This window comes from Stomoxys calcitrans, chromosome 4 (assembly GCF_963082655.1).
Source record: "Stomoxys calcitrans chromosome 4, idStoCalc2.1, whole genome shotgun sequence".
In the NCBI taxonomy this organism is placed as follows: Eukaryota; Metazoa; Arthropoda; class Insecta; order Diptera; family Muscidae; genus Stomoxys; species Stomoxys calcitrans.
The window spans coordinates 126056934-126081630 of NC_081555.1; positions in this window are offsets into that span (position 1 = coordinate 126056934).

The window sequence follows — 24697 nt, forward strand, 5'->3', positions numbered from 1 at the left end:
ATTAGTGTGGATCTAAACGAGACCCATAGTCCTGAATATTTTGATTGCCACCTTCAAAATGCTTGACATTATAGGGCTCAAACAAAACCGTGCTCTAGCACAATGCTATAATTATTTCAAAGTCCGCCAACTAAACTCCCTTCAAACCGTCCATGTTTGCCTACTATGGCAATATGGGGCTCAAATAATGGGTGATTGATAGTGTGATTCAAAACGAATTTGATTTCGAATTTTGAGGCGATGTGTTTAGGGGTAGTCTCACCCCATAAACCCCCCACACTAAACCAATTGCAATTGCGGCTCAAACAAAAGGAATTTAATAGTAGATCACGATGCTGATATCTTTCCAGGGCTAAGTGCGTGGGTGACCGCCACACCCAACTTACCCCTCAAACTGGACATATTTGTGGATTATGACAAAAAGAGGCTCAAATCTGATATCCGTGTTATGGCCAAGTGCTTCAGGGACAACTCATCTCATACACTGCCCCTAAATCACACATATACCGATTATGGCAATATGTAGGTTGCCCAAAAAGTAATTGCGGATTTTTTAAAAGAAAGTAAATGCATTTTTAATAAAACTTAGAATGAACTTTAATCAAATATACTTATTTTACACTTTTTTTCTAAAGCAAGCTAAAAGTAACAGCTGATCACTGACAGAAGAAGGAATGCAATTACAGAGTCACAAGCTGTGAAAAAATTTGTCAACGCCGACTGTATGAAAAATCCGCAATTACTTTTTGGGCAACCCAATAGCTCGAATATGGTTTTTGGGAGTAGAGTACGAATCTGATATCCACCTTCGGGCAAAGGGTTTGGCTACTCCAATCCACCACCAAAGCAAAGAGAATGGAGTAGATCTAGCATCCAAACTTTAATGAGTGGCCCATCCCCTTACCCTATCTTCAAAATGCCAAATTGATGGATGCATTTACGTGAAATTTAGTAGGTTTATAATAATTCAACAAGTAAAAAGGCTTTAAGTTCGTTCGGGCCGAACTTTGGATACCCACCACCTCGGGTATGTATGTTAACCACCTTTTGTCATAATCCGGTAAAAATGCATAATTAATGCCTCCATAGCAGCCATTTGGTCCGATTTGGACCAAATTTGGCACCGACATTGAATGGTTTAATAAGTACAAGTCATTGTTCAACTTTGTAGAACAAAATATTAGTCCTTTTTGTAGCTATATTCTAATATAGACCGATGTGAACCATATACGACAAGGATGTCGAAAAACCTAACAAAAGTCACTGTGTCAAATTTCATCGAAATCGGTTTATAAATGAGCCTCTTATGGGGCCAAGACTTTAAATCGAGAGATCGGTCTATATGGCAGCTATATCCAAATCTGAACCAATCCGGCCCAAATTGAAGACGGATGTTGCAGCGCCTAACACAACTCAATGCCTCAAATTTCGGTGAAATAAGACCATAAACGCGCCTTTTATAAGCCCAAGACCTTAAATCGAGAGATCCGTATATATGCCAGCTATATTCAAATCTGAACCGATCTGAGATAAATGAAAGAAGAATGTCGAAGAGCTTAACCTAACTCACTGTCCCAAATTTCGGCGACATCGGGCAATAAATGCACCTTTTATGGGCCCAAAACCTTAAATCGCGAGATCGGTCTATATGGCAGCTAAATTCAAATCTGGACCGATCTGAGCCAAATGGAAGAAGAATGTCGAAGGGCTTAACCTAACTCACTGTTCCATATTTCGGCGACATCGGACAATAAATACGCCTTTTATGGGCCCAAAACCTTAAATCGCGAGATCGGTCTGAATGGAAGCTATATTCAAATCTGCACCGATCTGAGGTAAATGGAAGAAGAATGTCGAAGGGCTTAACCTAACTCACTGTCCCCAATTTCGGAGACATCGGACAATAAATGCACCTTTTATGGGCCCAAAACCTTAAATCGCGAGATCGGTCTATATGGAAGCTATATTCAAATCTGGACCGATCTGAGGTAAATGGAAGAAGAATGTCGAAGGGCTTAACCTAACTCACTGTCCCCAATTTCGGAGACATCGGACAATAAATGCACCTTTTATGGGCCCAAAACCTTAAATCGCGAGATCGGTCTATATGGAAGCTATATTCAAATCTGAACCGATCTGAGCTAAATGGAAGAAGAATGTCGAAGGGCTTAACCTTACTCACTGTCCCAAATTTCGGCGACATCGGACAATAAATGGGCCTTTTATGGGCCCAAGATCTTAAATCGATAGATCGGTCTATATGGCAACTATATCCAAATCTGAACCGATCAGGCCCAAATTCAAGATTGTTGAAGGCCCAATACTACTCACTGTCCCAAATTTCGGCGACATCGGACAATAAATGCGCCTTTTATGAGCCCAAGACCTTAAATCGAGAGATCGGTCTATATACAATATATCAGTTATATCCAAATCTGGACCGATCGGGGCCAAATTAAAGAAGGATGTCGAGTGGCCTAACACAACTCACTGTCCCAAATTTTAACAAAATCGAATAATAGTTGTGACTTTTATGACCCTAAAACCCGGTTCGGTCTATATGGGGCTATAACAAGATATGGTCCGATGTAACCAATCTTGGATTTGTCCCATTTAAAACCCAACCGACCTATACTAAAAAGATATATATGTGCAAAATTTTGTTAGTTTAGCTTTACTCCTTCGACAGTTAGCATGCTTTCGAAAGACGGACAGGCAGACGGACATGGCAAGATCGACTTAAAACGTCATCAAGAATTTATATACTTTATGGGGTCTTGGACGCATATTTTGAGCTGTTACAAACGGAATGACGAAATTAGTATACCCCTTCCTATAGTGGAGGGTATAAAAATACGAATGGTGTCGTCCTCAGGGCGGCTGTTATACACAAACAAGCAATTCGTTTTATCTGGCTGAGTTTTGAACAGTAGTTGGACTTTTGTAGCGCCGTCCACCAAACCACAATACCATATAGCATTATAGGTCTGACAAATACTGTATACACCCAGTGCATGACACGTGGTTTCAACCTCCAACTTTTGACAATGGCCCTCTTGCAGTTGTATAGGAAAAGAGTGTACTTTATTGTCCTTTCCAAAATTGTGGATTTGAAGTTCAATTTCCTGTCCATCAAAACACTAAGGTATTTTTCACTTTGTGTAAATGAAAATTTTCAGCGATGATTATCCCCTTACTAATGCGGGGTAGATTTGTAAAGTATCCTTCCATGTTAAAACTTCTCTACCAAGTAGTATGCGGCACGCCGTTGGGACTCGGCACAATAAAGGAGGCCCCTTATTATTGTCTTTCAACTTTAATCGAACTGCACTCATTGATGAGAGAAGCCGCTTATGTTCCTTAATGAAATATTCATGGGAAGTTTAATAGTAGTAGTAGTAGTAATGTTAGTATTGATCACTACAGATTCAAGCTCTCTCATAATTGTCGTCGGTTGTACATTATTGAAAGCACCCGCAATGTCATGTTTTCTTCTTCAACTCAACGAATTTTCACCCCATGATTCTTTGTTTTTGATGTGGAAACCTCTTCATATTGTAGTTCTATGCTCCTTTAATAGCCCCATTTCATGTCGTCATAGACTTAATTCAATCCAGTTATGTCGACATTTGCATATCTGACATCTAATTTCCCAAGGGATTTTTGGTGCGAATTTCAAGAATTATGAACCGCATACATAATGCTCAACATATGTTTTGATGTATATGTGATTTTTGTGTGTGTGTTTGTGTGTTTATTCTTTTTTCGGTCTTAATGTTTATTGTATTTTTCCCTTAACACAGTTGTTGTAAGATTTACAGCATTTATTTGTATGTAAACGATCTAAAAATTTCTCACACAATTCTTACTCAAAGAGGCGAAGGAGGTGTACAACCTTTGCAAATATGTCGTGCCCATATGAGAAGATTTAAATTCAACCATAAAGTTTTTCCCTTTTATACCCACCACCGATGGATGGGGGTATATTCATTTCGTCATTCCATACATTTCCAGCCCTATAAAGTATTTGTACTATTTATCCTCCTAGAAATCTAAGACGATCTAGCCATGTCTGGCCGTCTGTCCGCCAGTCTGTTGAAATAACGCACAGTCTTTAAAAATGAAAATATTTAGCTGAAACTTTGCACAGATTTTTTTTTGTCCATTGGTAGGTTATGTTCGAAGATATGCTTTATGAGACTATATCCTGATTTAGCCCCCATAGGCCCATCAAAGCCACGTTTATTATCCGATTTCGCTAATATGAGGGACAGTGAGCTGTGTTAAACCTCTCGACGGTCTTGGGCCCATAATAGGCGCATTTATTGTCCGATTTCGCTGAAATCGGGATAATGAGTTGTGCTAGGTCTTTCGACATCCGTGTTCAATACAGCCCAAATCGGTCCAGATTTGGATATAGATGACATAAAGGGTGATTTTTTTGAGGTTAGGATTTTCATGCATTAGTATTTGACAGATCACGTGGGATTTCAGACATGGTGTCAAAGAGAAAGATGCTCAGTATGCTTTGACATTTCATCATGAATAGGCTTACTAACGAGCAACGCTTGCAAATCATTGAATTTTATTACCAAAATCAGTGTTCGGTTCGAAATGTGTTCATTCACCGTTCAGCGATGAGGCTCATTTCTGGTTGAATGGCTACGTAAATAAGCAAAATTGCCGCATTTGGAGTGAAGAGCAACCAGAAGCCGTTCAAGAACTGCCCACGAAAAATGCACTGTTTGGTGTGGTTTGTACGCTGGTGGAATCATTGGACCGTATTTTTTCAAAGATGCTGTTGGACGCAACGTTACGGTGAATGAACACATTTCGAACCGAACACTGATTTTGGTAATAAAATTCAATGATTTGCAAGCGTTGCTCGTTAGTAAGTCTATTCATGATGAAATGTCAAAGCATACTGAGCATCTTTCTCTTTGACACCATGTCTGAAATCCCACGTGATCTGTCAAATACTAATGCATGAAAATCCTAACCTCAAAAAAATCACCCTTTATATACGGATTTGTCGATTTAAGATTTTTGGCCCATAAAAGGTGAGATCCATTGGCAGGTTAAGTTCGAAGATAGGCTATATGGGACCATATCTTCATATATCTCCCATAGGCCCATCAAAGCCACATTTACTATCCGATTTCGCTAAAATTTGCTGCAGTGAGCGGTGTTAGACCTTTTGACGGTCTTGGGCACATAATAGGCGCATTTATTTTCCGATTTCGCTGAAATTAGGGATAACGAGTTGTGCTAGGCTCCTCGACATTTTGATAATAATGCATGCATTTTGATAATAATATTCAATATTCGCAAGCGTTGTTCGTTTGTAAGACGATTCATGGTTCAATTATAGACTAAACTGAAGATGTTTGACAGTGAAACAAGACACTAAACGTGCTAAGCCGTTTAAACTAGTGTTGCCCCAAAAAGATAATAGCTAAAAAATCACATTTGGTATTCCTTATATAGAAAGCACGCTAACTTTCGGAGGAATAGAGGTAAGCGCTCTAATTTCTGCATTAATACTTCCTAAAAGTGTAGTTTGGAATTGTAAATGGGCTATATTGGTCCATATTGGAAATAGCTGCCATGTAAACCGATCTTAGATCTTGACTTCTTGAGCCGCTAGTGGCGCAATTATTATCCCATTTGGCTGAAATTTAGCATGCGGTGTTTTGTTATAACTTCCAACCACTGTGCCATGTAAGGTCTAAATCGGTTCATAATCTGATATAGCTGCCATATAAACTGTTCACCTGATTATACTTCTTGAGCCTCCAGAGGGCGCTATTCATATCCTGTCTGAACCGGTGCATAATCTGATTAAGCTCCCATATAAACAGATCTCCCGATTTTACTTCTTAAGGCTCTATAGGTCTCAATTCTTATCCGAGTTGGCTGAAATTTTCTACTATGACGTCTATTTTGGTGTCTTACTGCCAAACCAAGTATGGCCCCAATCGGTACATAACTTTGGTATAGCTCCAATAGCAAAGCAATTCTAATCCATTATTTTTTTTGTTTGCCTGTGAAGAGATATCGGGCAAAGAGCTTGAATAATGCGATTCATGGTGGAGGGTATATAAGATTCGGCCCGGCCGTACTTATATAAGTAGTGATGGAACAAAGTGCTGTTATTGTGATGAACCTTTTACTGATGGTATATTAGAGGCAGATACAGGAGCCAAGGTGTTTAGGATCACATAAGGTGTTTTTGCGTCCTCTAGAAGTATTCTAATCGGAAGATCGGTTTATATGACACCTATATCAGATTATGTACCGATTTGGCCTATTTACAATCCCAACAGACCTACACATATAAGAATCAGATTTAGATATAGCTCCCATATAAACCAATCTCCCGATTAGACTTCTTGAGCCCCTGGAAGCCACAATGATTGTCTGATTTGGCTGAAATTTCGCATGTAATGTTCTGGTACAGCTTCCAACAACTGTGCCAAGTACGGTCCAATTCGGTCTATAATCTGATGTAGCTCTCATATAAACTGATCTCCCGATTTGACTTCTTGAGTCCTCACAAGCCGCAATTTTTATCCGATTTGGCTGAAATTTTGCATGTAGTGTTCTGTTACGACCAACAATTATACCAAATACAGTCTAAATCCGTCTACGGTCCTGATATAGCTGTCATCTAAACCGTTCTCCCGATTGGAATTTTTGAGTCCATACAAGCCTCAATTTCGCAATGAAATTTCGCATGTTGTGTACTGGTACAGCTTCCAACAACTGTGCCTCGTACGGTCCAATTAGGTCAATAACCTGATTTAGATCCCATATTAACCGATCTCCCGATTAGACTTCTTGAGCCACTGGAAGCCGCAATTTTTGTCCGATTTGGCTGAAATTTTGCATGTGGTGTTCTGATATGACTTTCAACATCTGTGCCAAATCGGTCTAAAATCGATGTATAATCTGATATAGTTCCCTTATAAACCTATCGATGATTCTTGTTCGGTTCCTAGAAGCTTTAATTTTTGCTGGTTTCACAGAAGTTTGGTATGTTGAGTAAAATAATGCCCTTCAACTTGATTTATTTTGTATAATTTTTTAGCAGAATCCATGGTGGTGGGTTCCCAAGATTCGGCCCGGCCGATCTTAGCACGTTTTTACTTTTTTTGTTAGGTCTGTTCGCGTACTTTTCCAGTAAAAAAGTACAACATCCGTTCACACAGCTACGAACGTCATCTGTGGCGCCAAGTCGCTGATCCCAGACAGAATCTTTACACTGATGCTGAAGAGTCTGGTTCTGCCTGGAGTCGAGTACATTACACCAGTCCTCAGCCTATCCGAACACTATTTTTGTACCCGATGTTTGGAAAATGGGCAGTCTAATCCAGCTGCTGAAACCTGGAAAGGACACGAGCAAGGGGGAGTCGTACAGACCGATCTCCCTTCTCTCATCAGTAGCCAAGACGCATGAGGGACTTTTCCTTTCGATCCTCCCGTTGGACAATTTCCATTCGCCGAGCATCAGGATGCATTTCGAAGGCTGCATAGGACTACAATTAATTTACATTCCATCACCGTTTACAAAGGTACACTTGTTATGCTAACAAAGAAACCTTGGACTAACCATCTAATGCTTCTGGGTATTGTGGCTAGAAAAATTGCTACAACCACTGATGTGAGGCTGAGGGAGCTTTCTGTTTGGCCATGCTGCGGAAATTTTGTTATTATTGAAGATATCTCTGTATCCGTTCACAATTGGCAGATTAATTTGCACTCATTTTTTTTTTAATCCCAATGTGCGTCAATTGTTTATCTTCCCAGCTAGACTTACTTAATCTTCCCTCCTTAACAAATTCAAAGCAACGGTGTTGGTTTCATTTTAGCTTCCTGATGAGGATGATTCCATCAAACCACTTGAGAAACGATAAATGCTCTTTTCTTGGTGTCTGGAAGGATACAATGTTTGAATTTTTCAAGATTTTTCAAATATTTCTGCACATTTTGCACTTACCTTCTAATGTAGAACAACCGACTTGAGGTAAAATTACAACTTCATTTGGTGAGTTTTCTGTAAAAATTTCCAGTAAAAACTTGTGCAAATTTGCATAAAATTTTGAGTTCCCGAACACATCTATTATCAGAATGTAGCTGAACAGATTGAGGTGTTTTCACTTGGTACTTTACATCTGCATCATCTAGATGATGAACCTAAACATTGAGACAATGTCCGGGCCAGTAATTTTCAAAGTTTGAGATGCTCCTCTTTGCCTTATCTCTTACTGGGCGATCGAAAAATTGTCTACCAAAACGTGCTGATTAAAGTTTCGAGACCGGAGTGTTGTGAGCATTGAAGGCTATAATGATTTGATATACCTTTGCGGTGGGTTGATAGCAGATTTAATTGTTGACCATAGATTTCTGTCGTCTAAGGTAGAGCAGGCAAAATATCGATGGCACTTTCGATACTATCGATAATTGATTTTTTGTTTGAATATCGATTGATAGTTTTCGTATCGATACTATCGGCAACGTTTAATTTTTTGAAAAATTTAACAAAAATAAGTGATATGACATTGAATGTATCTTATAAGATACATACGCCCTATAGAGGACGCAACTTTTATCCGATCAACATGGTTAAAATTTTGTACAACGATTTCGTTCAATACTTACAACTGACTTTATTAAATTTGGTTTTATTCGGTGCATTAATATTGCTTCCATATAAATCGATCTCCTTTTTTCTATTTCTCATTTTTGTTTGATATATAGGTCACTGAAAATTCCCGATAGTATCGATACTTTCGGTATTTATTATTAAAAATATCGAAAAATCGAATGTTGCAACCATCGATAGATTGCAGCTCTAATCTGAGGCCGTGTTGCAAATCCTGTAGTAGCATTGAGCTAATCCACTTGGTAAACTCGCCGTTAGTTTCACACGTATCCCCTGGCTATTTTCCTTGGCTCGGCGAAGCTCCTCACTTTCATAAGTTATTAAAAAAATTCTACATCTGTTTCTAACATCCGCCAAGCGCTTCTCAAAGTTTGGCCATCTCCGTCAGCCCTCACAAAACAAACAATAAATGTAGGCAATCAGAAGATGCGCAATGTTGAGCATAAAATTGGTTACATTTTGACTGGAACATTATTTTCACATCATTTAATTTAATGAGAGGGTATTTACTCCAGAGTTGTTGATGCCGACATGGTTGTTGTCGTTTTAGCCATCGCCATGGCTGTTGCTGTTGTTTCTGCCATTGTAAGCAGCTAATAAACGATGGCCAAAAGTTCAACGAGCAAAACTCACGCCTTAACACAAAAACGAAAAAAAAAAAACTTTTTCCCTATTTCTACCACCCTTCAGGCAGTGGGTCCCACGGCTTTCGCAAGAATTCGAAAGGACCAATGGAATTTTGCTACGCATCCCAATGCTAATGCCACAACAGTCGTTATTGTGTAAAACGTGTTAAATTTATATAAAAACAAATAAAAAAGCGTTTTGTGGTTTTTTACAAAATTTATTGTTCTAAACGCAAAAAAAGAAAACACACACAGCCAAACGAAAGCAAAGGCACGCAAACATACACAGTTACAAACACATGTACATAGAACAAAACAACTAAATCGTTTGTGATGGCAACATCAGGAGGATGCTATCTGTCTGCTGATGGTTAGCTGGCTGGCTGACTGGTCTACCAACACACATAACACAACTAATAACAATATGATTGTTTATGAGGTTTAGTGTCGTCTGGATTTTCACTGTGGTCAGTTTACGCTGGGTCCATGGCTCTGTAGACGCAGCAAAAACCCCAACATATAATTATAAATATGTGGGAGTAATTCGTACGCCCATCTTGACGCAATACATCATTGCTACAGAGAAAGGGAGTGAGAGAGAGTGAGGGGGAGAGAGAACAAAGTCTGTCTAAAGGTCCTAACTGTTGGAGTGGCAAATTTCCATCCATTGTGATAATGTTTATGGCTAACCAACAAAAAGAGAAACGAAAAAAGTAAAACCGTGTTAAGTTCGGCCAGGCCGAATCTTTTATACCCTCCATCATGGATCGCATTTGTCGAGCTCTTGCCACGATATCTCTTTTTAGACAAACAAAGATTAAAAGAAAAGAATTTCTATGTTATTGGAACAATAACAAGTTATGGTTTATTTCGGACCACTGAATATTGGAGACCATAGTAGAAGTCATTGTGTAAAATTTTAGCCAAATCTAGTAAGAATAGCGCATTTTAGGGGGTGGAGAAGTAAAATAGGGAGATAGGTTTATAGGGGAGCTGTATTAGGCTATAACCCGATTCATGCCATTTTCGACACGTATGTTAAAGGTCATAAGAAAAGCCGTTGTACAAATTTCAGCTAAATCGGATAATAATTGCACCCTCTAGAGGCTCAAGAAGTCAAGACCCCTGATCGGTTTACATGGCAGCTATATCAGGTTATGGACCGATTTGAACCATTTTTAACACAGGTGTTGAAAATCATAACAAAATACTTCGTGCAAAATTTCATTCAAATCGGATAATAATTGCGCCCTTTAAAGGCTCAAGAAGTCAAGACCCCAGATCCGTTTATATGGCAGCTATATCAGGTTATGAACCGATTTGAACCATTCTTAATACAGTTGTTGAAAATCATAACAAAACACCTCATGCAAAATTTCAGCCAAATGGGATAATAATTGCGCCCTCTAGTGGCTCAAGAAGTCAAGACCCCAGATCGGTTTATATGGCAGCTATATCAGGTTATGTACCGATTTGAACCATCCTTAACACAGTTGTTGAAAATCATAACAAAACACCTCATGCAAAATTTCAGCCAAATCAGATAGGAATTGCGCACTCTAGACGCTCAAGAAGTCAAGACCCCAGGTAGATTTATATGACAGCTATATCAGGTTATAAACCGATTTCCACCATACTCAGCACAGTTGTTGGAAGTCATAATAAAACACCTTATACAAAATTTCTGCCAAATCAGATAGGAATTGCGCACTCTAGACGCTCAAGAAGTCAAGACCCCAGGTAGATGTATATGACAGCTATATCAGGTTATAAACCGATTTCCACCATACTCAGCACAGTTATTGGAAGTCATAATAAAACACCTTATGCAAAATTTCAGCCATATCGGATAAAAATTGTGTCCTCTAGCGGCTCAAAAAGTCAAGATCCCAGATTGGTTTATATGGCAGCTATATCAAAACGTGGACCGATATAGCCCATTTACAATCCCAACCGACCTACACTAATATGAAGTATTTGTGCAAAATTTCAAACGGCTGGCTTTACTCCTTCGAAAGTTAGCGTGCTTTCGACAGACAGACAGACGGACGGACACGGCTATTTCGACTTAAAATGTCATGACGATCAAGAATATATATACTTTATGGGGTCTTAGACGAAAATTTCGAGAAGTTCCAAACAGAATGACGAAATTAGTATACCCCCATCCTATTGTGGAGGGTATAAAAACAAGTAAAAAGTCATTAAGTTCGGCCGCGCCGAACTTTGGATACCCACCACCACGGGTTTATATGTAAACCCCATTTCGTCACAATCCGGTGAAAATTGGATAACTTAAGGACCCGAATTCGCCACGGAGATTGAGTGATCTAATATATATGTCACTATTAAATTTTTTAGAACTAAAATTGATTTTTTGGGCAGATATATCCAATTATAAACCAATCTTAACCATATTAAGGTCGCATATCGTGAGGCTCAGAAAAACTCTCATTTTCAAATTTCAGCGAAATCTGGTAATAAATGAAGCTTTTATGGGCTTTAGACCCCTTACCGGCAGATCGGTCTATATGGCAGCTATATCTAGATATGGACCGATCAGAACCATGTTTAGGTCAGATGTCAAGAGGCTTTAAATAACCCACTGTTGCAAATTTCAGCGAAATCGGGTAATAAATAAAGCTTTTATGGGCTTCAGTCCCGTTATCGGCAGATCAGTTTATATGGCAGCTATATCTATATAAAGTCCGATCTGTACCATATTTGGGTCGTATGTTGGCTTAAAACTGCGCACTATTCCAAATTTCATCGAAATCGGATAAAAAATAAAGCTTTTATGGGCTTCAGACCCTTTATCGGCAGATTGGTCTATATGACAGCTAGATCTAAATATAGTCCGACCTGAACCATATTTACGTCAAATGTCGGGAGGCCTAAAATAACCCACTATATTAAATATCAGCGAAATCGGGAAATAAATTAAGCTTTTATGGGCTTCAGACCCTTTATCGGGAGATCGGTCTATATGAAAGCTATATCTAAATATTGTCCAATCTGAACCATATTTACGACAGATATCGGGAGACTTAAAATAATTCACTATTTTAAATATCAGCGAAATCGGGTAATAAATAAAGCTTTTAGGGGCTTCAGACCCTTTATCAAGAGATCGGTTTATATGGCAGCTATATCTTAATATGGGCCGATCTAATCCATATTTACGTCAGATGTCGGGAGGCTTAAAATAACCCACTATTTTAAATATCAACGAAATCGGGTGATAAATAAAGCTTTTATGGTTTTCAGACCCTTTATCGGGAGATCGGTCTATATGGTAGTTATATCTAAATATAGTCCGCTCTGAACCATATTTAGGTCGGATGTTGGGAGGTCTTAACCTACTCACTGTTTTAAATATCAGGGAAATCGGGTAATAAATATAGCTTTTATGGGCTTCAGACCCTTTATCAGTTTTTTAGTTTTTATGGGCATTGGACCCTTTATCGGAAAATCGGCTCTATCCAAATATAATCCGATTTGCCCCGTTCAAGAAGTGCATCAAAAAGACATATCTGTGCAAAATTTCAGCTCAATATCTCAATTTTTAAAGGCTCTAGAGTGATTACAACAGACGGATAGACGGACAGACACACGGGTATAGTTAAATCGTCTTAGAATTTTACTACGATTCGAAATATTAAAGTAAGAAAGTAAAAGAAAGAAAAGGAAAGAAAGAAGTTAAAAGAAAGTAAATGCATTTTTATCAAAACTTAGAATGAACTTTAATCAAATATACTTTTTTACACTTTTTTTCTAAAGCAAGCTAAAAGTAACAGCTGATAACTGACAGAAGAAAGAATGCAATTACAGAGTCACAAGCTGTGAAAAAATTTGTCAACGCCGACTATATGAAAAATCCGCATTGACTTTTTGGGCAACCTATACCTTGTAGGGTCGAAAATTGATATTTCGATGTGTTGCAAACGGAATGACTAAATAAAATCTTATATAACCTTCACCATGGATTTGATGGCTTTTTCAAATATATAGGAGCTTTTTCAAATATATAGATAGGAGCGTCCAGTACGAGTTATAGACCGATATGGGTCTTATTGTCATGAGTGTTAGATAACAAAAAACCTTCCAAATTTCAGTCGAATCGGACAATAATTGCTCCCTCTAGAGGCTCAAGAATTGAAATCGGGAGATCATTTTATATGACAGGTATATCATGTTACGAACCGATTTGGTTCATACTTGGCACGATAGTTGCAAGTCATACCAAAACATCATGTGAAAGATTTAAGCAAATCGGATTATAATTTCCCCTTTCAGAAGCTCAAGAAGTCAAATCGGAAGATCGGCTTTAATAAAAGCTATATGAAAACATGAACCGATTTGGGGCATATTCAATCCCAACCAATCTGCACTAATAGGAAATATTTGTGAAAAATTTCAAGCGCCCAGCTTAACTATTTCGAAAGTTAGCACTCCATCGACGGACGGACAAACGAGCAATGTCAAGACGATTAAGAATTTATTTACTTTATTGGGTCTTAGATCAGTGTTTCGACGAGTTACAAACGGATGACATGATTAATATGGTGGTGTCCTTTGGTGTAGGGTATAAATACACGAAAATGTTGGTGAATAATTTCATTTTAATAGACTTTGGCATGGTTCCATAAAAAAGTGAAATTTAATTTACCGACATAATTTAACATTTTATTAGGCGTGAAGTTAATTGAAGCAAGTGTAGAAAATGATTTTACATTAAAGTGATTATGTCGACGTTGTAAATAATTATGTTTTTAGGTCGTTTATTAATATTTAAACGATTTTTTTATGGTTTAAACTAACAAAGAACATTATTACATTTTTCAAGGCATCGCATTAAACTTAATTTCTAAAACAAAACATAGTTTAAATACGTATTACATTTTGATTTGACATTATAACAGACAGGAAACCAGTAAGGAAAGACTAAAGGCGGGCGGAGTCGACTATATAATACCCTACACCTACCTATATAAGCCGATCCGTATGATTATCGATGGGTCTAGCTCTTCTCCTTCTTAGCGTTGCAAACAAATGCACAAACTTATTATACCCTGTTCCACAGTGGTGGTGTAGGGTATAAAAAGCGTACTAAACTCGGCTCCACATTACCACAATTTTCAAGCGATTTAAGCAAAATCTTGTATGCCACACTTATGATACCCCAAAAACACTAAATTGGTATAAAATTTTGGAGTCGATTAACAAGGGGGGGACGCCCCATCCCACCCTAACTGCCATGTTTAACAATTGGGACAATATGGGTATCAAATGAAAGGAATTTATGAGTAGAGTACGAACTTGGCATAAAAATGTCACACTAAGTGTCGGGGCGTCCCCCAACCCCAAAAACACCGCCCAGCAATATGGGTATCAAATGAAAGGTATTCAAAGGTCAAGTACATACTTGGCATAAAAATGTCACTTTAAGTGACCACCCCCAGAAACACCACCCAACCGGACACTCTTATCGCCTTGGGCAATATGGGTATAAAATGAAAGGTTTTTTTTTGAAGTAGAGTACAAATCTTATATATAAAAATCAATTTGTGTTTGTTTGTTTGTTTGTATGTTTGTGTGTTCCTTATAGACTCAGAAACGGCTGAAACGAATTTCTTGAAATTTTCACAGATGGTCCATAATGATCCCGATAGGGTACTACATTTTTTGATATCTGAAGGGGGGCGGAACCTTACCCTAATTTTCAGAAACGCCAGATCTCGGAGATGGGTGTTGCGATTTAAACGAAATTTTGTGTGCTCTCATATAGTACCCTAAATATAAAAACTTGTTATCCAAATTTCGGATGGGGTATCTAGGCGGGCTGCTCCACCCTATAACCTACCAAACATATATTTAGACCAATCACGACAATATGGGACTCAAATGAAAGGTATTTAGGATAAGAAAACGTATCTGATATCCAATTGTCGCACCAAGTGCTAGGGGGACCACCCCAACCCCCGAGACACCACAAAATCGGACAAATCTACGACCATAGCAATATGGGGCTCAAGTGAAAGGTCTTTGGGAGTAAAGCACGAATCTGATATCAATATTCGGGAAAAGTATCTATGGGGCCACGCCACCCCCACAACACCACCCAAATGTATTTTCTGACTATTGCAATATGAGGCTCAAATAAGAGTTATTTACCAGTAGAAAGCTAAGTCACTGAGTGGCCGCCCCATCCCCCAAAACACCCCGCAAACCGGTCATGTTTGCCGACTATGGAAAAATGGAGCTCGAATGAAGGGTATTTGGGAGTACACGATGAATCTGACATCAACATTCAGGACCAACTGTCTAGGGGACGTCCCACCAGCATAACAACCCCCCAAGCAGAACGTATTTGTTCACCAACACAATTTGGGTCTTCAAGACAGTGGAGCTCGATATTCATAGTTTTTAGGGCCCATACCCCAAACCGGACATGTTGGCTGGATTTTTCAATAAGGGGGTTTAAGTGAATGGTATTTGAGATTAGAAAACAAATTTTATATCCAATTTTGATGCCAATGACAATATAGGGTTCAAATATATGAGAATAGAGCACGTTGCAGATATAATTTCAGGGCTTAGTGTTTGGTGGACCACCCCACTCGCCCAAAACACTCCTAAAAATATTTACCGACCATGTCAATGTGGGGCTTAAATGAAAGGAATTCGGGACCAATTTTCTGGAGGTCTACCCCTTTCCCAAAATACCCCACAATCAGTAATTTTTTGCAGACCATCGCAATATGGGGCTCAAATAAAGGTATTTGGGAGTAGAATACGAATTTGATATCCAAATTTAGGACCATTTGGATATCAAATTTGCCCTATTCGTCAAATTCGCAGCCCTATGTTTGCCTAAACAGCAGTAATGTCTGCTTTCCAGCAGACAAAACTGCTGTTTTAGCAAACATTTTTGATATTTTGAATAACAAATTTGGTTGAGTGTACTAGCAACCTTTAGTCTGTCAGCATGTTTTCCGATCTGTTCTAGCCGGCGACACCAAATTGACCACTTAATTTTGAAGCGTTCACAACCATCGAGTGTAGCAATCTATCATTAGATGTCGCTAAAGGCATACCCACAAATTTCAGTTCCCCTGGAATGAGTAAGGTAATGTTTTGTCTCTGAAATTCTCTAGGATGTGTTTGTGGCCCAACACCTAGAACATGTGAATTTTGAACTGCTCAGCTATCTCGTTGAGAAATCTATGACAGTCGAAGGTGGTCTTTGAATTCAGAAATACGTTCTCCAGGGATTTAATGGCTGCCTGGCTATCTTGAGAAGACATTTATGCCAGTTGTTGGTATGACATTATATCTAAGTGATTCCCCCACTTCTTTAATCGCAAGGATCTCCGCTTGATACACACTACAGTGGTCGGATAACTTACTCGAAGTGCCCAGTTCTAGTTCTTCAGAGCACAACACCCCAAAGCCCACCTGGTCATCTAGTTTGAAACCATCCGTGTCTATGTAACTTCTATTACCAGGGATATCGTAGTTCTAATGGGCTCTCTCAGTTACTCTGGTACATTACTTTTTATCAAAGAGCGGCTCAGGCATGGTGTAATCCAAATTGCCTGGGATATCGGGTTTATCAGGGATAACACAGTGTACATAGGCGCCTCATGACTAAAGGAAAAGCTCCCTTAGCCTCAGAGCGGTAATCGCAGCAATTTGTCTAGCCACGATGTCCAGAGGCATTAGATGTAGCATTAAATTCAGTGCATCAGATGGTGTCGTCCTCAGTGCGGATGAGATGTACAAACAAAAGTAGGTGGACTTTTAAAGCATCGCACCAAGCCTCTCAATAAACCTTAGATTTATGCGCCTTTTCTTATTCCAACCTTTTAAAGAGCGTATTCAATTGCCGAAGAATGTCTATGGGTTAGGGAAATTGTAGGCATGCGAAGATAAAATAGGTTCGGCCTTGTCCTTAAGACTCGAACCGGATGTCTTCGCCAAAAGCCCCTGCTGACCAGATATCTGTCTGCCAACAAATTACATATATTCTTGATCCGTCCGTAAATCGAAGGCACTCTAACTTTCGAAGGAGTAAAGCTACACACCAGAAATTTTCCACAAATACATCCTGTTAATGTAGGTCGGTTGGGATTGTAAATGGGCCATATCGCTTCATGTTTTGAAATAGCAGCCATATAAACCTATATTGGGTCTTGATTGCTTGAACCTTTTGACGGCACAATTCTTACCCGATTTGGCTGAAACTGTGTATGAGGTGTTTTGTGCTGATACAGCTGGCATATAAACCGATCTCAGGTCTTGACTTCTTGTGATACACAACAACAATGCCATATATGGTCTAAATGGGTTCATAACCTGATATAGTTCTAATAAAACCGATCTTACGATTGTATTTTTAAAACCTCTAGAAGGCAATTTCGTATACTATTTGGCTATAATTTTGTACAACGACTTCTTGCGACCTTAAACATGCCTTTCAAACATGGCCAGAATCGGTCCATAACCTGATATAGTTCCCATATAAGCCGATCTCCCAATTTTACTGCTTGAGCCCCTGTAGGGAGCAACTTATATTCGATTTGGCTGAAATCTTGCATGAATTATAGTCTCTAACATCGGAATTGGGTTATTGCTTGACATAGCTCCAATAGCATGGACATTTTTATGCATTAGACTTTGTTAGCCCATAAAGAGATACCGGGGAAAGAACTTGACAAATCTGATCCATGCTGAAGGGTATTTAAGATTCGGCCTGCCTAACTAAGCACGTATATTCTTCGTCTTAACATTTTGAGTCGATGTAGCCGTGTCCGTCTGTCTGTCTGTCGAAAGCATGCTAACTTTCGAAGCAGAAAAGGTAGACGTTTGAAATTTTGCACACATAATTCCTACAAGGGTAGGTCGGTTGGGATTGTAAATGGGCCATATCGGTCCATATTTTGATATAGCTCCCATATAAATCGATCTCCCGATTACACTTTTCGAGCCTCGAGAGGGCGTAATTCTTATTCAATTTGGCTGAAATTGTAATCAATTTAATTTTCTATGACATTAAACAAATGTGCCAAGTCTGTCGTAAATCGGTTCATAACCTGATATAGTTCCCATAAAAACGGATCTCCCGATAAAACTTGGCGAGCCTCTAAAGTGCGTTATTCGTATCCGATTTGGCTGAAATTTCACCCAGTCACTTGTTCTGTAACCTCCAATATACTTGCCAAGAACGGCCGGAATCGGTCTAAAACAGAAATAGCTCCCATATAAATCGATTTGCCGATTGCAATTTGTGAGCCCCTAGATGGCGCAGTTTTTGTCAGCATACGTGCTAAGTATGGTCTGAATAAGTCCATAAACTGATATAGCTATTATATGAACCGATCTCCCGATTTTATTTCTTGAACCTCTGCAATGCTTATCGGATTTGGCTGATATTTGCACAACGACTTCCACTATGGTCTCCAACATCGAAACTAAATATGGCCCTAATCGGTCCATAACCTGATATAGCCCCAATAGCATAGCAATTTTTATCCATTATCCTTTATTTGCCTAAAAAGAGATACTGTGCAAGGAATTGAACAAATGTGCTCCGTGGTAGAGGGTCTTTTAGATTCGGCCCGGCCGAACTTAGCACGATTTTACCTCTTTTTAATGTGTTTTTTTTTTTTTTTTGTTCTTTACTTTCAGTGCAATTATGATCGACATAAGGATAGGCTATATCTAAGGTAAGTCATACAATCTTTTACTTTAGTAGTAGATGTTTATAGCCAACTAAATATGTGCATATGTTTGTCTATCTTACTTTACTTGGGTATATCAATTAGGAAAAATTTTCAAGTATTTTATAAAAGATAGCTAATTTTTATTAATATTTTGATCTGATGTTGTATAATGCACTGCATGACCACACAATTTCTCTTGATGGTCCTCTTTCCCCATGTTCTCTTTACTGCTGTATTTAGTGTCATTCTTCATTCAATTCTCGTTTCTCATTAGATTCTAAAGTCATAAAAATACATACATATTAATCAAACAACTAATGATCCCTGCTCGAATGACCATCAGCTTCCTTTATCGTTTTCCCAATTTTCACTTCACACACACATACATACATGCTCACCATTCGATGCACATCAGTTATTGTTAATTTCACAATGCCATTGAAAAAAAAAAATTCGAAACACGTAACTTCATTAATCTTCACTACAAGCGGTGAGGAGTAGAGAGGGTGAGAGCGAGCCACTCCAAATGAAATGAATTTTCATATGACGATATGGCAATGATGATTATTTTCTGCTTCAAAAGAGTTTCCAATTATATTTACTTGGGATTTTGATGAATTACTCTTCAACAGCGAGATGACAACTTTTCCAAAGTAAACGAAAATAAAGCTCAAAACTTTATGGCTTCCCACCAGAGTGGAAAAGCAAAAAAAACCCCAAAAGCAAATATAATAACACTAACGCCCCGGAAAAAAACACAAATAAAAGTTTCACTTTCCTGCTCTCTTCCATTGCCAATGATAAACAAAAGAACTTCAACAATAAACGTCAAGAATAACGATAGACGATGTTGGTCATTCTTGATGATGTTGTTAAGATTTTACTCGTCTCACTGTTGACCATCGTCACTCTATGCCACCTTGTGGCTGGTTGCTTTAGCTAATTTCGAAATCCTATTCTAAATACATAGCATGTTCTGCTTTATCGACATACACTCACACACACACATTCGCACATAGACATAAATCTTGGTTTTATATGGTTAACTCCTTTTTTGGTTAAGGAACAGTGTTTTTGGGGGGTATATTCATTTTGTTATTCCTTTTGCAACACATCGAAATATCCACAAACAGACGTATAGACGGACAGACGGACGGACATGGATCGTCTTAGATTTTTACGCTGATCGAGGGTCAGAATAAAGTATATATATTCTCGATCAGCGTAAAAATCTAAGACGATCTAGCCATGTCCATTCATCTATCAGTCTATCCGTCTGTCTGTTGAAATCACGTTACAGTCTTTAAAAATAGAGATATTGAGCTGAAACTTTGCACAAATTCTTTTTTTGTCTATGAGCAGGTAAAGTCCGACGATGGGCTATATCGGACTATATTTTGATACAGCCCCCATATAGACCGATCCGCCGATTTAGGGTCATAGGCCCATAAAAGCCACATTAATTATCTGATTTTGCTGAAATTTGAGACAGTGAGTTGTGTTAGGCCCTTCGATATTTTTTGCAATTTTTTTTCGGTTCAGATTTGGATATAGCTGCCATATAGACCGATCTCTCATAAAAGCGCATTTATTGTCCGATTTCGCAGAATTTTTTGGACAGTGAATTGTGTTAGGCTCATCAATCTTCTTTAATTTGGCTTAGATCGGTCCAGATTTGAATATAGCTGCCATATAGACCGATCTCTCGATTTAAGGTTTTGGGGCCATAAAAGGCTCATTTAATATTATCCGATTGCGCCGATATTTGGGACATTGAGTTGTGTTGACCCTTCGACAGCCCTTTTCCATTTGGCCCAGATCGATTTAGATTTGGATATAGTTGCCACATAGACCGATCTCTCGATTTAAGGTTTTGAGGCCATAAAACGAGCATTTATTGTCCCATTTCTCGGAAATTTGGAACAGTGAGTTGTGGCGGGCCCTTCAACATCCTTCTCCAATTTGGCTCAGATCGGTCAAGATTTGGATATAGCTGCCATATAGACCGATCTCTCGATTTAAGGTCTTGGACCCATTAACGGCGCATTTATTGTCCGATTTTACCAAAATGTGGAACAGTGAGTTGTATTAGGCCCTTCGACATACTTCCACAATTTGGCTCAAATCGGTCTAGAATTGGATATAGCTGCCATATAGACCGATCTCGAGAGCTCTGTTAAATTGATAAGCACGTTTGTTATTGAGCTCCGAATAAGTTGGATATTTTTCACACAAAAAGCGCATATTGGAAAACAAAAAAAGCACCAGTTGTTTGTTGGAGTGTGGACTGCTGCAGGATATTGAAGATCACAGTGAAAGTTTCAACAACGGCAAATTGTTCACTAAATATAAATCTTAAAAACTCAGAATCTCGCAAACTAAATTACACAACAGGATTTTTAATGTTAACCGATGTCATTTGGAGATAAAGCCGTTTTTACACCACGATCAATTTAGTAATTTGCAATACAACCTGCCCAATTGATTAATTCACAATAGACCACTTGTCCGTTAACGTTTGAAAACTACAGTGGTCCAAAGCAAAAGTTATTTTAAACAAACTGGAAAAACGAAAGGCTTGTAATTTATCTCCAGAAGGGGAATCGAAAAACAATCCAAAATCATTCAAAATGAATAACGAACAAAAAGTTTCCGATATAAATGTTGCCAGTTTAAAAACAATTATAAGAGAATGTAACGAAGAGGTTTTGGGACGAATTACATCGCTCAGTGAAGAAGTAAATCATTTGAAAGTGATCAATGATGGTTTGGCGCATGAAATGGAGGTTCTTAAAACAGAAAATAATATGCTTAAGAGACGTTTAAATGAGTTGGAAAACAACATAAAAGGAAAAAACTTAATTTTCAGAGGTCTTAACTCTCAACAAACCAATATTGGCGAAATACAAAAGATATGTCAGCAAGTATTAAAAGTGGAAATAGAGAAAGGAGTGAAATCGGTAAAAACATTGTACCAACGAAATGGATCGGCAGCAGTGGTGGTAGAATTTGAAACTGAAAGCGATGTTGAACTTATTCTGTCGAAAACGAGCTACTTAAAAGGAAGGCAAATATATATCGAACGGGATCTAAATGCAGAGCGAAGATTGGACAAGATCATTATGATAAAATTGAGAAGACAATTGATCGATTTCAGCAAGAAACACCAGGTGAAAGTAAGAGATGACAGGATTAAGGTTGCTGATAAATGGTTTAAGTGGAATTCGGAGAAAAGACTGGTATGCGGTCCATGCAATGCGGTCAATGTTATGGGAGAACTGTATGGAGAAGATTTTAACCTGAATTTAAAATATGATATTATAAAAAACTCGTTAAATTTAAAAAACTAGATAATTGTAATAAATTCAATTCAAATAATTTCATATCGATAAGTAATAATATAGTATTAAGTAAACTAGCAAAAAAAACTTTCAAAATGTTATCATACAATGTTCATGGTCTTAGGAGCAAGTGTCTCTATCCGGATTTCTTTGAATATGTTAGGAGCTTTGATATATTTGCATTAATTGAGACTCACGTTGTAGAGAGTGAAACAGAGGGATGGAAAAAATATTTCAATGATTTCAACTTATATTGGCTGAACGCAGAACGAAATCATACATATGGCAGAGCTAGTGGTGGAATTCTATGTGGAGTGAATAGAAGTCTACAAAAAATTGGAATAAATCACGAATACCAGCGAAAGGATAACATAAATATTATAAAAATTAAATCTCCAGAAACAAGTTTTGTATTCGTCCCGGTTTATATAAGAGGAGAAAAGTGGTCAAGCGAATTCGAAGTTGTGAAGGAGGTTTTTAAAAACTTATCAGAAAGTAATATTATCCTGGCAGGAGATATGAATGTCCGCATAGGAAACCTTCAACAGAATCATGAAAATTGTTTGCTAAAAGAATTTACGGCCGGTAAAGAAATAAGGCAGTCAAAGGATTTCGTAGTAAACTCAAAAGGCAAAAAATTTGTGGAATTTTGTGAAGATAACGGATTGCTAGTATTAAATGGCAGAACTATAGGTGATGTGGAAGGACACTATACATTTGTAAGCAATATAGGTAACTCGGTCAACGATATTGTGGCAATGACATACGAAGGACTGAGAATGATAGAAAGATTCGAAGTGGAGGAGAAAATATGGTCAGACCATTTACCATTGAAACTAGAAATTAGATGCCCACACACGACAAGTGATATAATTCCCCTAAATCTGCTACCAAAATTACAGTGGGGAAAACAAAACGAAAGATATGAGCGAAAGTTGAATCGGAATCTTTGTATAGCAAAAAATAATGGTGAAATAAACAGTTTAAAGGATCTAACGGACATCATACACAAATCGGCGATAAAATCCAACATATTTAATAAACCTAAAAAATACAAGTCAAATTGGTTCAACTCGAAATGTGAAAAAGCTCGTATAGATGCATTTAAACACCTTAATATTTACAGAAAAGCCAGCACACAAAGTAACAAAAGAAGTTATTTAGAAGTGGTAAGCATTTACAAAAAAACATGCAAAGAGCGGAAGAAGGAGTATGCAAGAGAATTAGAAAGGCAACTTTTAAATACTGTCGATGCAAAACAGTGGTGGAAAATCGCAAAGCAGATAAGGGGCCAGAGTACGGAGATAGGGGCAAATATTTCGGCTCAAGAATTTAAAACATACTTTGATATGCTCTTAAACCAGCAACAATTTGCAAATGATATTCAGTATGCGCCAATGTATCGAACCGACCATGAACTGGATAAAAATATCGAGGTCTTTGAAATTACCGAAGTGCTGAAGAAGAAAAAGGAAAACAAGGCACCAGGTATAGACAGAGTGCCATATGAGTTCTTAAAAAATGCATCCCAGGAATTTCTAGCGGAATTGGCCAATCAGTATAACGAAATGTTTAACACAAGTCGTGTAGATAGTACAATGGAAGAATCGGTAATATTCCCCATCCACAAAAAAGGAGATCTTAATATAACAAGCAATTATAGAGGGATAACCTTTATGAATTCTTCTGCCAAAGTTCTTATGGGAATCTTAAATAATCGTATAAAGCAGTGGACAGAAAGCAATAACATTTTAAATGAATTTCAAGCAGGCTTCCGATCAGGATATTCGACGGTAGACAATATATATAATTTAGCCTCAATTGTTCACCTAAAACTTGATGAGAAAAAGAAAGTCTATGCGTTTTTTGTTGATTTTTCGGCGGCTTTTGATATGATTTCACGAAACCTGATGTTTTTTAAACTTCATAGCATGGGGATTTCAACAAAAGTAGTTAATTTGATTGAAAACATATACAGAAATACTAGGTCGGTGGTATGGACTGGAAAAGACGTATCAGAGCATTTCTATACTTACACTGGAGTACGACAAGGATGTTTATTGTCACCATTGTTATTTACCTTGTATCTAAATGATCTGCACGACGGGCTAGAAGGTGGAGTGCTGATTGATGAATTAAATATTCGTGTGTTATTGTATGCTGATGACATAGTGATTTTAGCGGAAGATAGAGAAGTATTGCAAAAAATGATAAAGAACTTGGAAAATTATTGCATCCAGTGGAATATGGTTGTAAATTTGGCAAAATCAAAGATAATGGTCTTCCGAAATGGAGGTAGACTATCGACAAATGAAAAATGGATATATCACAATCAAGAAA